This window comes from Oratosquilla oratoria, chromosome 3 (genome assembly GCF_046742065.1).
Source record: "Oratosquilla oratoria isolate Oo_2021 chromosome 3, ASM4674206v1, whole genome shotgun sequence".
Classification (NCBI taxonomy): Eukaryota; Metazoa; Arthropoda; class Malacostraca; order Stomatopoda; family Squillidae; genus Oratosquilla; species Oratosquilla oratoria.
In genome coordinates, this window is record NC_134779.1 from 26,053,518 (window position 1) to 26,068,517 (window position 15,000).

General features: G+C 38.1%; 1 protein-coding gene across 2 annotated transcripts in view; it reads right to left on the reverse strand.

Annotated features, from left to right (window-relative positions):
• LOC143021013 (cell adhesion molecule Dscam1-like) overlaps positions 1–10,954 on the reverse strand; it is a 985,717-nt gene extending 974,763 nt beyond the window's left edge. For both annotated transcript variants that reach the window (XM_076178138.1, XM_076178149.1), the window contains exon 1: positions 10,601–10,954. The gene's annotated coding sequence lies outside the window, so the exon portion shown is untranslated. The remainder of the gene's footprint in view (positions 1–10,600) is intronic.
• Between the last annotated feature and the right edge of the window lie 4,046 nt (positions 10,955–15,000).

The window sequence follows — 15,000 nt, forward strand, 5'->3', positions numbered from 1 at the left end:
CGGCAAGGCTTAAATCTAATCACTGACACAGTGTAAACACGGCCGACATCCCGCACAGCTGCCACGTTATATATCGGATATGTCGTTCGACTGTTACGTGTAATCAGTGCAAAATGTTGTTGTTGCTTTTATTTTTATTATTTTTTTTTTGAGGATACAAATATATGTGTATGTAGGCGGTCGTGGGCTATATAGACAACTGAATGTTTCCGTGAACATATGTATATATATGTGTGTATATGTGTGTATATATATATATATATATATATATATATATATATATATATATATATATACTGTATATATATATATATATGTATTATACTCCTTTGGGGTTTATCCTTAGGGTCCTTAAGGCTCTAAAATTCGTAATAAGGAGAGGGCTCTTTTCCTCACCCTTTAAAGGAAACTAAGAATTTTGTGAAGCAAACATTCTTCCATTAACAACTAGCATTATGCAAAGAATCGCAAATTACTTCCGTCCATCTCTTTATTTTTCTCTCTCTCTTTTCTAGCTCTCTCTTTTCCCCGTTATGTTTTTTACTCTAATCATATGATGGACTTACCACTCCGTTCTTATGTTCCTGTATCTATAAACTATTTTCCATTTCATCCCTATACACTTTATAACTTTATACGCTTTAGTAACATCCCCGCCTCCACTTCGCCTACATTGACCACATGAAATAACCTCTTATTCAATCCTCTTACTCTTTTTTCCTCTCTATCCATCTCTTTCATTTCCGCTTTAGATATAAAGGCATTTTCCCAACATTCTCTTCACGTGCAGTTACAATCTCATAAGAGAGGTTTGTTAATGTCCCACACATACTCTGCGTATGTATTACATATTCCCTTTCTGTTCTTTTTCTATTGTCTTTCTACCATATATATTGCATTTTTCGGAATACACACACAAGCAGACACACACACACACACACACACACACACACACACACACACACACACACACACACACACACACACACACACACACACACACACATTTATATACATACATATATATATATATATATATATATATATATATATATATATATATATATATATATATATATATATGTTGAATAAAATATTGACAGATTTTGAACGATGGTGGAGAAAGAAATGAGAAAATAGTAGGAGAATTTAACGCTGACGTTTCGACCTCACAGTGTCTTTATCAAAGCTAACAACATTTGATCACAATCGGACAAAATATACCCCCACTACCTTCATCTCTCGGGCCACCTGGGAGACCTTAATGCACAAGTTTTATTATTTTCTAAAATTATTATATGACTAGTAGGTTTTGCTAGACTTACGAAACCTTCTCTATTATTTATGTTTTCATTGATATTTTTATATGCAGCTTCAATTGTTTTTCTCAACCTTTTTGTATAACATTTTATTAAAAACAACCGCATTATTCCAGTCATCTCCCTGTGGTGGATGTACTGTATGAAATTAAGACTGTAAGGCCTTCAAGGACCAATGCAGAACCACCTGGCTATCCACGGTGGAAAGATACATCCCATGTATCACAGTTGAAAAACAATTTCATTGACGCTATATATTTTTTCACTATTGTTGTGGTCTTATCATTATCATTATAATAATTATAATTACAATTATAATTATAATTATAGCAATTATAATTATTATGATTATCATTATAATTATTATTATTATCATGTTGCTCTATATTGTTATTACTGAAGTAGGTAAAAAGAGGAAAGACTGAAGTCTCTTAATCCGAGTTTTAATCTTGAATAGTTTCTCTATAAGCTTTTGAAACATCTTCTAGCGAAACTAGTCAAGAATAGAACTCGGGTTAAGACTTCTGTATTTCCTCTTCCTACTCACTTCAACTTGTCAGAATGTCTCAACAATTGTTAATATTCTTCAGTGAACCTCTTTAAGAACAATATATGATAATGGTACCGATTCCTTTCTTCGACATGAGGTACATTTTATGATGATATATTTCTATTACAATGTGCGAACACCAAACTCAAGAAAATTTCGTAGAAATTATCTGCGTAACCGTATCACTGAAACGGGTGATTTTTTCTATTCAATAATACTTTTTTTCGACAAAGAAAAATTACCTTGTTATAGAGTCATAGTCAACAGAGATATACAGGACTATAACGTTATGAACGTGATAAGTTTTAATTCTGGTGAGTCTAAAGTATTTTATTGTGTTTTTTTATCAAGCAAATAAAATAAATTTGCCATAAAATTATGACGTCAACATTCTCCAGTATATCAGGGAATTTGTTATTCATTCTAACTTTTCAACGAGAGTGTACATACTGTATATATAATATTTATATATATATACACACAAAATCTTCAACTCTGGCAGTACACATACAAAACCACAACAGAAATGGGGCGGAGGACTTCATTACTACTACTACTAGTAGTAGTAGTGGTAGTGGTAGTGGTAGTGGTAGTAGTAGTAGTAGTAGTAGTAGTAGTAGTAGTAGTAGTGGTAGTGGTAGTGGTAGTGGTAGTGGTAGTAGTAGTAGTAGTAGTAGTAGTAGTAGTAGTAGTAGTGGTAGTGGTAGTGGTAGTGGTAGTGGTAGTAGTAGTAGTAGTAGTAGTAGTAGTAGTAGTAGTAGTAGTAGTAGTAGTAGTAGTAATAGTAGCTATAGTTGTTTTTGCTGTTGTTGATGCTGATGTTGTTGTATACATTACTGTCGTTGTTCTTCATTGCTGTTGTTGTTTTCTTTATTACTGTTGTTGTTGTGTTGGTTGTTGTTATGTTTCCGTTGTTTTGTTGCTGTTTTTATTGCTGTTCTTGTTAATTGTTGCTCATATTGTATTTGTTGCTGTCGCTTTTGTTGTTATTGTTACTGATGTGTTTGGTGCTGTTGCGTTTGTTGTTGCAATTGTGTTTGTTGCTGTTGTTTTTGTTTGTTGTTGTTCCTGCTGTTGTTTTTGTTTCTGTTGTTGCTGAGTTTGTTGTTGTGTTTGTTGCTGTTGTGTTTGTTGCTGTTGTGTTTATTGCTGCTGTTATGAGTTTGCTATTGTTGCTATTGTTATGTTTGTTGTTATTCCTGTTGTTGCTGCTGCTGTTGTTGTTGTTGATATGTTTATGTTATTGTTACGCTGTTATTTTGTTGCTATGTTGTTATGTTGTTGTTGCTATGTTGTTGCTATGTTGTTATGTTGTTGTGCTGTTGCTATGTTGTTGCTATGTTGTTGCTATGTTGTTGCTATGTTGTTGTTATGTTATGCTGTTGCTATGTTGTTATGTCGTTGTTGAAGCTCTACCGAGGTATCATTAAATCATAATACCAGATCATCAACGGCAATGGTCATACATAAAGGATAAAAATAGTACTTGAATATACTCAATTCTTTTCGTTAGTATAACAACGACACTAGAAACAGAACAAAATAAACAAAATATTCCCAAAGAAATGTTCCCTCGGTATGAGGCGAAGCAAGATTTCTTTTTATTTCATCAACTATAAGATCAAAACTTTATACACATTTCACTCCATCAAATACCTTTCAAGTGGTGTAGCTGTTACTGAAACCTGATGATTATGAAAACCAAAGGGAAAAAAAAACAAATGTGGCAAACTCATCGCATTAAAGAAAATGTTTTTCTACCGTAAAAGCAACATTATACTCGTTCTCCCTGACCTCTATGTGAGTAAACTTCCCGTGCAGAACTGTTTACACATTTATTTGTAAAAAAAAAAAAAAAAAAAAAAAATGTCAAAGGGAGGATTTGAAAGGAAATGCCGTCGCTGAAACAATTACCGAAGTAAACAATTATGATTCCCCTCTTTGTCTTTATGTTGAAAATAGCGGAGTTTTCGTCACAAAAGACATTTAGTGACTTTTCAAATTATTCAATAACAAAGTATTATATACAAAAAAAAAAAATTATTTGTTTGTTTTTATGTTCTTTTACTGTCACCAAAGTTAGGGAATTCTATCAGTGTGTGTGTGCGCGCGCGCGCGTGTGTGTGTGTATGTGTGCGCGCGTGTTCGAATGTGGGTGTTTGTTTGTGTGTGTGTGTGTGTGTGTGTGTGTGTGTGTGTGTGTGTGTGTGTGTGTGTGTGTGTGTGTGTGTGTGTGTGTGTGTGTGTGTGTGTTTGTGTACGCACGCGCGAGGACAAGCGTTTGTGTGAATGTGCTTGAGCGTTTGCGTGTGTGTGTGTGTGTTTGCGTGCGCATACGTGTTTGCGTGTGTGAGTGCGCGCGCGTGTGTGCGTATGTGTGCATGTGTGTGTGTGCGTTTGGGTGCACTCGAATCAAGTGAAGAAAGACAATGTGTGTAAATGTGAGTACGCGTGCGTACACACTCAATTGTACGTGAATGAATATGCGTGCGTAATTATGTCCGTGCGTAAGGGGGGGAGAATATACGCACGTATTCACTTGAGAACACAAAGGGCTGTGTGTGTGCGCATGCGTACGCGCATTCATAAGTGTGTACAGCATTCGTGTAGTAAGACGCACATTTATATATATGTACGCATGTACTATACACGCACATATACACACGCACATACACACACACACACACATATATATATATATATATATATATATATATATATATACATATATATATATATATATATATATATATATATACATATATGACTAGAGCAAAACATAGTAACACATTTGTAAATCTCACGGCAAATCTACAGTCGGCATAAAAAGAAATAAAAAAAAAGGGAGAGAACGTTTGACGCCTTTATTTCGGCTACCGGCTGCAACCCTCTTCAGGGAAGTACAAGATTGTCGAGATGGTAAGACATATATACCCCTTAAACATAAGGAGGGGAATGTAACAGGAACGTGGACGGGCCAGATAACCTCACTCAATGAAAATTTGCGGGTTCGATTGTGAGGTTGGACTGGGAGTGAGGAGGGAGACAATTACTGGACAAGCGACTCACCGCTAACCGTGAGATAATGTCCGAAGACCATTGTTCAATGAAGATGTTAAAATTGGGACATTCTTCAATTAAGGCGGACTCGACTATTTTCATCCTGAAACCACAACTTGACATTATTTTGGCTTTATCAAGTGGTTTTGATGACTCACGTGGTTTAATACAGCGGGAACCTTCTTGGACATATTAGCTGGATTTCTTGTATTCGGCCAATCTAGTGTTCAATTTCCTAGCAGTGTGTTCCAAGTACACCAGATCAGTCTCGGAGGGGTAAGTTATTGTATATACTCCAGAAGAATCAGCCCCTTCTAATCCTTTTGGTGAATGTTTACAATTTGCTTATTCACTGTCTTGGGATAGTGGTAAACAAATGTGAGAAGATCCTTGGGAATTAGATTAACAGAAAGAGTGATGGAGTTTGCTGTAAGGGATTTTTTTAAACGTCTCTACGAGAGGAGTGTTGAATGGTGGGAGTTAGTATACATACATACATACATACATACATACATACATACATACATACATACATACATGTATGTATATAAGACTTCTCTCCCATTATCGAAAAATAAGATTAGAAATAAATATATCTGCATATCTCGACCACTGTTTGTGGTCCTCTTCATCTACTGAAGAGGATCACAGAAAATATTTATTTCTAATTTTATTTTCCGATACTGGGAGACAAGTCTTATTTTACCAATGTGCTAAATTACTCCTCTCTGATATATATATATATATATATATATATATATATATATATATATATGTGTATATATATTACATATATACATATATATATATACATATATATATTATATATATTATATATATATATATATATATTATATATATATATATATTATATATATATATATATATATATATATATATATATATATATATATATATATATATATATATATATATATATACTAATATACATATATATATAACTGAGTGCGCATGTACGGATTTTCATATTTCGGTATCTGAACACGCAACACTTATTTAAGAATACACAAACGAACAAATTTCCCCCAATACTGAATATATTTGGGACCGAGAGCAGGCTTGTGAGCAAGTGCGTGCGTGCGCGCTACATCTGTTAGATATTTCTCTTATGGATAATAAGAAATGCTGAAAATGGAGGTTTACGTTCTTTCCACCAGCGCTGCCACCGAGGCGCCGCGCGGGCCGCGGCACTGAGTCGGAATCCCACATGCACGTCTGCACGAAACGGCAGACCTCGGTAAGGGCAATGCATTAGCGCCCTTTGGTGCTCATGCAAAAGGTAAGATCATAAGCTCTTTGGGTTCTGCCATGCACCGAAGTTCGCTAGTGTATGTGTACAAGAACGATGTATTAGGTTTGTGTACTGTTTGGATACCGTGTCGAACTCATGAGCGGGGGGTCGTGAGTTCGATTCCCGTCACCCGCTGCAAGTTCCCCGCACTGAATACAGACTCGTGTGTCGTTGGTTATCATTAGAAGTTATATTAAGATGCCCATCAATATAAAGGAGCCTCTACACAACCTCTACATTACCTGATGTAACATGTGTTTCTAAATATATCTAATTGGAAATTATAATAATCGAAAATTGACATCTGAAACAAGGTTCCACTTTTTATCATCATCATCATCATCATCATCATCATCATCATCATCATCATCATCGTCATCATCATAATTTTGGAAATTAGGAAAAACTTTGACAATTTTTCAGAGACAGAATTATAGTTTCAAATATCAGAGGATTTTGAAATTTTGAGATTAAGAATTTTGACAACCATCAGTGTCTGAAATGATAAACATAAAGACCTCATGACCATTGGTAAGCAAATCTATTAACCTCTTTAATCCGAAAGGCGACCTTTGTATATTGAATTCTTACGAGAAATTAATTATTTCATTCTCTTCATTGCAAGAAAAAAAATAGCACACACACACAGACTGCATCATTGCAAAACACGATTGCAACGCTCAGCCACTCCTCATTCAGGTTTACTACATGTGCTGATCCGAAGCCCCTTTGCTTCTTTAGTCAAATGTAATTACCGGCATATAAGACGATAGAATATGAGGAGATTTCTACCTTGCAATGTATGAGATAATTACTCTGCGTCTAATACGCCGCTGTGATCAGAGTCTTTGCTTCTTTAGGCAAATGTAATTACCGGCGTATAAGACGATAGAATGTGAGGAGATTTCTACCTTGCAATGTATGAGATAATTACTCTGCGTCTAATACGCCGCTGTGATCAGAGTCTTTGCTTCTTTAGTCAAATGTAATTACCGGCGTATAAGACGATAGAATGTGAGATTTCTACCTTGCAATGTATGAGATAACTACTCTGCGTCTAATACGCCGCTGTGATCAGAGACTGAAAGATGAGGTCATGAGATGCCAAACTTATTATTTTAAGTCTTAAAACATTTCTACTCAGGTGAGATGTGAGAGGAAGGAATGCAGTTCATCTGGATGTATTATTTCGAATAGACTATTCACTTTATGTATTTTGATTTGATTAACGCTGCGCGATTTTGTCCATAAGAGGATTTTCCCGAGGAATGTAAAGGGGCATATCAGATGTTAGCGTTGTACATACCCACTCTGGATGCCCTCGTACCCCCCCCCCCTCTTTTTTTTTTTTTTTTTCTTTTTACATACGGCTACATGCATGATCAGATACATTTGTGCATGTCCGGGAACCAGACTCGAACCCGGGAACTTTTGTCCAACACCCAAATTCTTTCCTCTGCTTGCAACTAAGCGATCTCGCATTCAAATACAAAGAAGTTGATTACACATTTTACTCCATTTGGTTGCGTTAAAACTTCAACACCATCCCAGGGCTGCCGTTTTGTAGAATTTTGTACCAAAACGTAGAAAAATAGCGGCATGTGGCAACTGCGCGAGGAATTTTTTTCTACATATCAACGGGCTGTTCAGAACATTTAAAAACTCTAACTGTTTAAAAATCTTATAACTAATTATCAAATGATAAATGGTACATCAAAATATGTGACTTTTACTGGTAATTATGTTACTTATAAAATACTGTACCCCAAAAAGATACGTTTTTACAGTGTAGAAAAAATTCTACGCTAAAGTTTCAGCTTTCTTTGTGCGATAATAATAAAAAAATATATATATATATTTTACTGAATATGTTAGGGCATGAGGGCTATATATACATTCAAGGATATATAAAAAGAACTAGAACCAGTATTTTGTCAAAGTTTGACAAGTATATCTTGCCATGAAAATCGGCACACGCCCGAGGAAATTGTATGCCCCGGTATGGCAACACTCTCCCATTCTACACGACAGTGTAGAAAACGCTTCAACTCTGCACCTTCCATACAGTGATCCGATTGATAAGCTTTGTTTTTTTTGTTTTTTTGCTAAAAACAGACAATTTCATTCAGTTCTTAAAAAAAAAATTCCTTATATAAATCTTATATAAATCCTTGGAAAGGAAAGATTTATGTAAGGAAAGATTTTTTTTAAGAATACCACCGTAAGATTCTTATGATGGTATCCTTAGAAAAAAATTCCTTATATAAATCTTTCCTTTCTACGGATTTATATAAGATTTATATAAGGATTTTTTCTAGGAATATCGCCGTTAGACCTGGGTAGAGTCTCGATCGTTTTAGATACTTTCAGATCATTGTCCAACCGGCTGACTGAAATAGGTCTATTCATACCTAGAACAATATCATCCTATTCCTAGTTTCAAGTTTCTGTTGGACGATGATGCTGACTGTGTAAATCCATCATGACGATCACGCATAAACTGTAAATGCATGACTAATTAACCCTACAATCTAGGCGTCCCCTCATTTTAATAAAATCACTAGCCGGCAGGCCTGAACAAAGCATGTAAATGGGGTCATACTATTTGAAAGTTTGATGTTAGTGTATGACAAGAATGTTAGTGAAAGATTGTGAGAATGCACGGATGTTCATGACGTCAGTTATAGTGTTCATTATCTCCCCTGTGCAAGACGGTGCACTAGTGACGTAAATAAATGATGGTGAACATCTACTGATGACGTCACAGTCCATGACGTCATGTTGGTGATTGTAATGATTTGAGATAATGAATTAGTCAAGTGACACAATACAAGGAATCCTAAGAAGTACGAACTTATATATATATATATATATATATATATATATATATATATATATATATATATATATATATATATATGTCAAGATAAATATTTGTATCCATTGATGTCAATGATGAAAAACCAAATATCATGACGTCACAATCTGGACGTCAAAAAATAAAATTACATTCATAACGTATAAATAAATGTCGCTATTTTTTTAGTCATTTATTCAGTTATTGTAACTGATGTATAACGTACACGTGACGTCACAAGACCATGACGTCATATGAAAATGACGTCACAGTAAAATGATTCATCAATTCATCACGTAGCTTTCTGGTAAAATGGGCGTTAATACTTGACTACTATCATCAAGAGAATAATTAATTTATTTATTTTGAGTAATAGTGGAAATCTCACGTAAATACTACAACGGTTGATATGACAATATTCGTATATTTTCACTCAGTCTATGACTTTTCCCATAAAAGAACGTTTCTACCAGAATGAAATTCGTGAAGTGGTTAGTTTCCACATCTATCTGAACGAAACATACTTGGATTGAATACAATTTCTGAAGTACGAAAATACATCAAGCGGGTTTACAAAAAAAAAAAAAAATCATAATTTAGTTGTGGATATATTGGACGTAAAAGAGATTAGATATAAATTCTACATTAATCTAAAAGAACCAGACAGTTGTGCCAAAGTAGTTGTTGTTTGTGTTATTTCTAAAGTTGTTCTATTATATATTCTTTACAATTTTTGTTGTTATTATCGTTATCATTATTATTATAATCATTATTATCTTTTTTATAATGATTATTATTAATCATCTTTATTATCATTATTATAATCATCATTATCAATATCATCATCATCGTCATCATTATCAGCGCTGTTATCATAAAGATCACCACCACCATCATCATCATCATCATCATCATCATCATCATCATCATCATCATCATCATCATCATCATCGTCATCGTCATCATCATCACCATGAAAAATAAAGATAATAACAATAATAATAATAACCATAATAAAATATAAACAACCACTTTAATGAACATCGTGTCAGGAAATTGACACAAACAAGCGTACAAGCTTATACAACATCGAAAAAAGTGAAGAAAAAAGAACAAGAATTAAGCTTTAGACAATGCATATCGAAAAATACACGAGAATATAAATGGCTAACTTGGCCTGACAACACAATGTATAATGACAATACTTAAAAACAGATAAATTTTACGTTATGTTAAAAAAAACACACATTTTAGGTCACGTCAATAAAATTATGTGACGTCACAGGGGCACCAATGAAGCGACATGACGTCACATCACAATTGAAACAAAACGACATGACGTCACAACGAAGCACAGATAAAACATATGGCTACAGTACAGTCGAAACAGAAAATATATTTATATGACGACGTAACAGAATTCAAACGAGAGAACACCAAACACCAAGATCCACAGAGAAATAAAACAAAGTCACCTAAAACTATAAAAAACATCAACTTACGTTTTATCAGCTTTGTCCGATGTTCTGGTGATTTACAAAGCGTAGTAGTAGTTTATATTGACACAAACAAACTCGCTAACCACTCGAATATCCAAATTCCCATCACCACCGAACACATACACCACCGATCAGTTGCATTCCAGTTTCCACGAAAAGAATACAAATCATCTCTTCACTTGTCACAAATCATTTCCGACCTAGATCATAAAACCTCTCAATCATCAACAGAAAAAAAAACACACGAAAGAGTTTGAGATATTTCAGGTTGTAGTCGCACGGTCAAGCGAGGGGAACTGGCGAGGCACACGTGTTGGCGCGCGCGCAACTGGAGCGACACAACCTTCCCCTCGCACTTCCAGCGGGCAACTGAAGAGGTCGAGAGAAGCGTACCCATTTATGACAGACAAGTTGTAGAAATATACACAGACCGACCGCTCGCCGACACGGAGAGGAGAGAGCGATTTAATTGCGAGTCGAACGGAGTGGAGGGGTAGGGAGGGTGAAGAGGAGGCTGTAGGTGATTTTTATAGAAGAAATGGAAAGGGAATGGGAGGAGGAGGAAGGAGAGGAATAGGATGAAAAGAACAAAATTGATGGTGATGGTGGTGATGATAATGATGATGGTGATGGTGATGATGGTGATTATAGTGATAGTGATGGTGATGGTGGTGATGGTGATGGTGGTGATAGTGATGGTGATATTGATGGTGATGGTGATGGTTATGGTGATGGTGGTGATGGTGATGGTGATGGTGATGGTGATGGTGATGGTGATGGTGATGATGATGATGATGATGATGATGATGATGATGATGATGATGATGATGATGACGATGACGGTGACGGTGACGGTGACGGTGACGGTGACGGTGACAGTGACAGTGACAGTGACAGTGACAGTGACAGTGACAGTGACGATGGTGATGGTGATGGTGATGGTGATGGTGATGATGATGATGATGATGATGATGATGATGATGATGATGATGATGATGATGATGATGATGATGATGATGATGATGATGATGATGATGATGATGATGATGATGATGATGATGATGATGATGATGATGATGATAGGTTGAAGGAGGAAGAGGAGCAGGAAGAGGGGGAGGAGGAAGAGGTTGAGAAACAGGAGAGGGAGGAGCAGGAGGAGTAGGGGGGAGGATTAGGAAGAGGAGCAGATGAAAGAGAGAGGGAGAAAACAGAAAAAAAGGAGGAGGAGGAGGAGGAAGATGAGGAGCAAGAGGAGGAAGAGGAGGAGGAAGGGTAGGAGGAGGGGAGGAGGAGGAGGAAGGGGAAGGATAACAAGAAGAGGTCGAGGAGAACCAGAACGAGAACGAGTATAAGGACGAAGAGGAGAGATCGATGAAGAGGAGGAGGAGGAGGAGGAGGAGGAGGAGGAGGAGGAGAAGGAGGAGGAGGAGGAGGAGGAGGAGGAGGAGGAGGAGGAGGAGGTTAAGGAGGAAGAAGGGGAGTAGCTAGAGGAAGATGATGAGGATGAGGAAGACGAGTATGAGGAGGAGGAGGAGGACGGTGTTGAAGAGGAGGAAGGATGATGAGGAGGACGAGGAGGTGGAGATGGGGGAGGGGGAAGGGGAGGGAGAGAGGAAGAAGAAGGAGGCGAAGGAGGGAAAGGTGAACTGAACGGTCAGGGAGAGGAGGAGAGGAGAAAGAAGAGGAAGAGAAGGAGATGATAGGAGGAAGATGAGGAGGAGGAGGAGGAGGAGAAAGAGGAAAAGGAGGAAAAGGAAGACTAGTAGGAATAGAAGCGGTAGAAAAAAAATCATTATTTAAACATAACGGAACAAAACGAGAAAGATGTGGAAGATAAAGAAGGAGAGAAATTGGAAGAGAAAGGAGAAAAAGTACGAAGAGAGGAGGAGGAGGAGGAGGAGGAGGAGGAGGAGGAAGAAGAGGGGTGGGAGAAACAGAAGTAAAAGGAAAAGAGGAAGAGGAAAGGAATGACGGAGAGAGAGGGAGATGAGGAGAGAGGTGGAAAGGGAGAATGGGAGAAGAAGAGGGAGAGAAGGAGGGAAAGGGAGAGGAGGAGGGAGAGGGAGAGGAGGAGGGTGAGGGATAGGAGAGATAGGGAGAGGAAGAGGGGGAGGTAGAGGGAGAGAAGGAGGGAAAGGGAGAGGAGGAGGGAGAGGGAGAGGAGGAGGGTGAGGGATAGGAGAGATAGGGAGAGGAAGAGGGGGAGGTAGAGGAGAAAGAAAGAGAGAGTGGTGGCGAAGGAGAGAGGGAGAAGAAGATGGAGAAGAGGAGGAAGAGAGGTGGAGGAAGAAGGAAAGGAGGAGGGAGAGGAGGATAGAAAGGGAGAGATGGAGGGATAGGGAGAAGAGGATGGATAGGGAGAGGAGGAGGGGGAGGAGAGGAGGAGGGAGAGGGAGAGGAGGAGGGGAAAGAGAGGAAGAGGAGAGAGAGAGAGAGAGAGAGAGAGAGAGAGAGAGAGAGAGAGAGAGAGAGAGAGAGAGAGAGAGAGAGAGAGAGAGAGAGAGAGAGAGAGAGAGAGAGAGAGAGAGAGAGAGAGAGAGAGAGAGAGAGTGGGAGAGGAAGAGGGAGAAGTGGGAGGAGAAAGATGGAGAGATAGAGAGAGGTTGAGGAAGAGTGAGAGGAAGAGGAAGAGGGAGAGAAAGAAGGAAAGGGGAAAGAAGAGGGAAAGGGAGAGGAGGAGGAGGGAGAGGAAGAGGGAAAGGGAGTGGAGGAGGAGGGAGAGGGAGAGGGAGAGGAGGAGGGAGAGGGAGAGGATGAAGGGAGGGAGAGGAGAAGGGAGAGAGGAGGAGGAGGGAGACGGGGAGAAGGAGGATGAGGGAAGAAGAGACTGGGAGGAGAGAGGAAGAGAAAGAGCGAGAGAAAGAGGGGAAGGGAGAGGACGAGAGGGAGGGAGAGGAGGTGGAAGAGGGAAAGGAGGACGGAAAGGGAGAGGGTAGGAGAGGAAGAGGGAAAGGTGGAGAGAGAGAGAGAGGGAGAGGGAGAGGGAGAGGAAGAGGGGTAGGGGAGAGAGAGAGGAAAGGAAGGAGGAGAGAGAGGAAGGGGAGGGGGAGGGAGAGAGAGGGGGAATTAAAGAGAGAGGGAAAGAGAGGAAGACGAGGTGAGGGAGGGAACAGTAAAATAGATGGAGAGGGAGGGAGAGGGAGAGGGAGGGGGGAGGGAGAAGGGGGGAGAGGGAGGGAGAGGGAGAGAGAGAGGGAGGAGGGAGGGAGGGGGAGAGAGGGGGGGAGAAAGAGAGAGATGAAGAAGAGCCAGATAGAGAGAAGAATAAAGATTAAAAAGAAAAAGAAAAGAAAGAAAAAAACAAAGAAGATAAGGAGTATACCTGTGGGTAATATTCATTAATTTATTTCTCTGTTTCATAAATCGAAGCTTTTGAAGAACATTGACCCCAATTGCCCCTTTTTGAATAATAATTTTGCTTTTTTGAAAAATAATGGTTCCATGCAAAATTATATATAGTTTAACGTCACAAACTCCCCCCTATCGGAAGGCTAGGACGGTGCCCCTCACAGAGGACTTTGTATCGTGGAATCTAATGAACCATGCCCTTGGTTCAACTTCGCCAGAGGCAGGGTTCGAACTGCTATCCCCTCGATTTTCGCCGCAAGTAACGACGCCCTAACCCGCTCAGCTAGCGATTTTCTTTCGTGTAAGAAAATAATAATAATAATAATAATAACAAAATAAGAATAAGATAAATAAATAAATAAATAAATAAATAAATAAATATAGATAAATATAAATAGATAAATGAATGAATAAATAAATAAATAAATAAATAAATAAATAAATAAATAAATAAATAGATAAATAAGTAAATAAATAAATAGATAAATAAATAAATAAATAAATAAATAAATAAATAAATAAATAAATAGATAAATAAGTAAATAAATAAATAGATAAATAGATAAATCAATAAATAAATAAATAAGTAAATACAATGGTTCGGTTAGGTTGGGTTAGGTAGATGTTTTGAAGCAAGGTGAGGTTCCTCTGTCAAAGGTCACGTTGCTGCGGCCGAAGCCGTCATCTTTGCCATGTGCGCCTTTGGGAAGAAGAGTGCGGGATTCGAATCCAGAACTGAGCAAATGCGAGGTCAACACGCCACCAGGAAATGGTCTTTTGTTAAACGATTGGAGGCCACAGGTTTTGGTGAAAATATGGAGGGAAGGATGGAGGGAAAGGATGGAGGGAGGGATGGAGGGAAAGGATGGAGGGAAAGGATGCTTGGGCTGGAGGGAAGACGAGAAACCTGATGGAGTGGTCAAATGGAGGGCCATAAATGTAAAAGGTGGAGGTTTTGTGGAGGAAATAAATGGAGGCAGTAGCTAAAGGTGGAGAAGCAGAAAGGTTTTATGTGGAGTTGCGAGGTGAAAAGGAGGCGGGGAGAGGAGGAGGAG